This window comes from Marmota monax, unplaced genomic scaffold, assembly GCF_021218885.2.
Source record: "Marmota monax isolate L192 unplaced genomic scaffold, Marmota_monax_Labrador192_F-V1.1 WCK01_AAM20220418_F8-fsc00024, whole genome shotgun sequence".
Taxonomy (NCBI): Eukaryota; Metazoa; Chordata; class Mammalia; order Rodentia; family Sciuridae; genus Marmota; species Marmota monax.
The window spans coordinates 32,637,731-32,640,078 of NW_026695224.1; positions in this window are offsets into that span (position 1 = coordinate 32,637,731).

Sequence of the window (2,348 nt, forward strand, 5' to 3'; positions counted from 1 at the left end):
TTACACAGCATCTGGGGCTAACGAAAGCACGGGAGCTGGGAGCTTCTGCAGGGTGGTGGGGATGCTGGTTACGGGACAGTCAGGGTGTTGCCAGAATAAACTCTGGCTGCTCACTGCTCAAAAGCCAATATTTGGGAGAGGAAGCAGGTTTGTGCAAGAGCCGGCATCTTGAGAGGACAGAGGGGCCATCAACCCCAGAGCTCCACCTGGAGGGATTCCAGCCTTACAGTGAGGGAAGGAGGAGCAGGCCAGGGGCTGCAGGTGGAGCAGGGTCCTGGTCACCAGGGCTGTGTCCACTTTCGTCTCCAGAGCATCTCCGCGGAGCTCCCGCTGCTGGGGGGCGGGGGGGGGGGCTCCTGTGGTTCCTCTTAGACAGACTGTGCCTTTCTGGAAGTCGAGCCTCCCAGCAATCCAGATGCTCTGTGTGAGCTGGTGTCCTGAGCTACACTGAGGAGTGGTGTTACCAAGGCGACCAGATGTTCTGGGGTCTGCAAATGTGAGGAAGGATTGTTCGGCAGTTAGCATCTCAGTCACTTAGGTGGGGCTTCTCGGTGGATCTCTCCTGCCAGGGAAGGAAAGGAGGGGCACAAACCTTGCAACAATATTAGGGAGGGGTGGAAGGGCAGGGGGTGGGCAAGAAGTAACTGCCCGGGAAGTCTCCAGAGCAGCGTCCCCCTGTCACAGGGGAGCAGGAGCCAGGTCAGGGTGGGGAGTTCAGTGCTCACCTGCACACTGTCTTCTGGCCTTTTTGAGTTTTATACCTTGTGCATATTTTGCTTTTTCATAAATAAGTGTGTTTTAAATGCAAGTGAGCAGGACTCGGAAGACCTCACAGTGTTACTTCTTCCCCAGACGCAGCTCTCCCGCCTGCTGGCTGCAACCCGTGTCCCCGAGTGGAGCGGTCACTGCCTGGGGCCTGGGGGAACCTCCGGGAAGGAGACAGAGTCCCTGCCGGGTGGCCCCTGCATTCTGGCAGTGCAGGACAGACAATCAGTGGACAGCCAATATATGGCTGCAGGTGATACCGAGAAGGACAGGCAGACAGGGAGACCAGAGGCTTAGGAGGGATACGGGGAGGACTGCGTGTGGTTTTTTGCAAAGGGCACTCAAGAAAGTCCTAACAAGAGCGTGGCATTTGAGCTGAGACCTCGAAGAAGAAGGGGAGCCAGTCTTAGAGTTACCTGGGGGAGGGGAACGGCTAGGGCCTCACGTGAGACCCTCCGGCCGAGCCAGAGCCAACCTGAGGACGCATGCCTGGTTCTTCGTACCCCACAGGAAGGATTTTGTGGGTTTATGAGAAAAGGAAAGAAAGAACACTCAAAAAAGAGTGGGTCCCCTCAGAGCACAGGGAGAGCACACTTTCTTTTTATTGAGGGTCCCAGGGAAGTTTCCAGAGAGTCCCACCCAGGTCCACCTCCTGACTTTTGACTGGCAGCAGGATTGCGTCACACTTTCAAGTCCCCACTGCACAGGGTCTTGCCCCAAGGAGGCGAGATTTTACTTACAATGGCATGCTGAATATCCAAAGGCCACTCAGGTCACCTTGGCCCAATGTGATTGGTTCTGATTAAAACTTGTTCTTATAGATTTTTATGCTTAGGGGACTTTGCATCTAATTATCCTGTCTCCCTGGAATCTGGTCTGTGCCAAGGTCACAAAAGTCTGCCCTTCAGGATAATGCAGTTCTTATCAGCAGGGGAAGGTCTTTTGGGGTCTGCATTTTCCTGCAGATAACAGGTTGTTTGCTGAGGAACTGTAACATATCCCATTGACTTCAGCCAGGCAAGGCCCCAGAGCACTGAGGTAAATTGCTTTTAAAAGAAAGTATGTGGGGCATCAGCACAGTGGGCCCAGGCAACAGAATTATCCCTTTAACCTCCTGTTAATCTCGTGTCTGTCTGCTACCTTTCTAGTGCAAAGGTCCTGGGGCAGCAATAAGGCTGTTATGCCCCTGGAGCAGCAGGGGGATTGGTGATCTGGTGATAAATGAGCAAGAAGGAAAGTGGAGGGTACGGAGCCAAAGAGGGGGTGTGGGGCCCCCAGAGTGGGATTTCATACACCACTCCAAGGACAGCGTGAGGCTGGCTGATGCCTTGGTGCAGCACCCAGCGCAGAAAGATGCTCCTGCTGTTGGCTTTTTATCTCAAACGCAGTGTGTCATTGTGTTAGGGGAAACTCCCTTTAACCACGGCTTTTCTGCTTTTATGAAAAGGGGGCGTAGGATCATTTTTTTTCATTTTCTGCTTCAATTATTAATGTTTTAAAGCATTTTCTCTCATTTAGTGATAAATCACCTTCAGAACAAAGCCCTTTGGTCTTGGTGACTTTCCTCTAACGAGTTGTTTTAT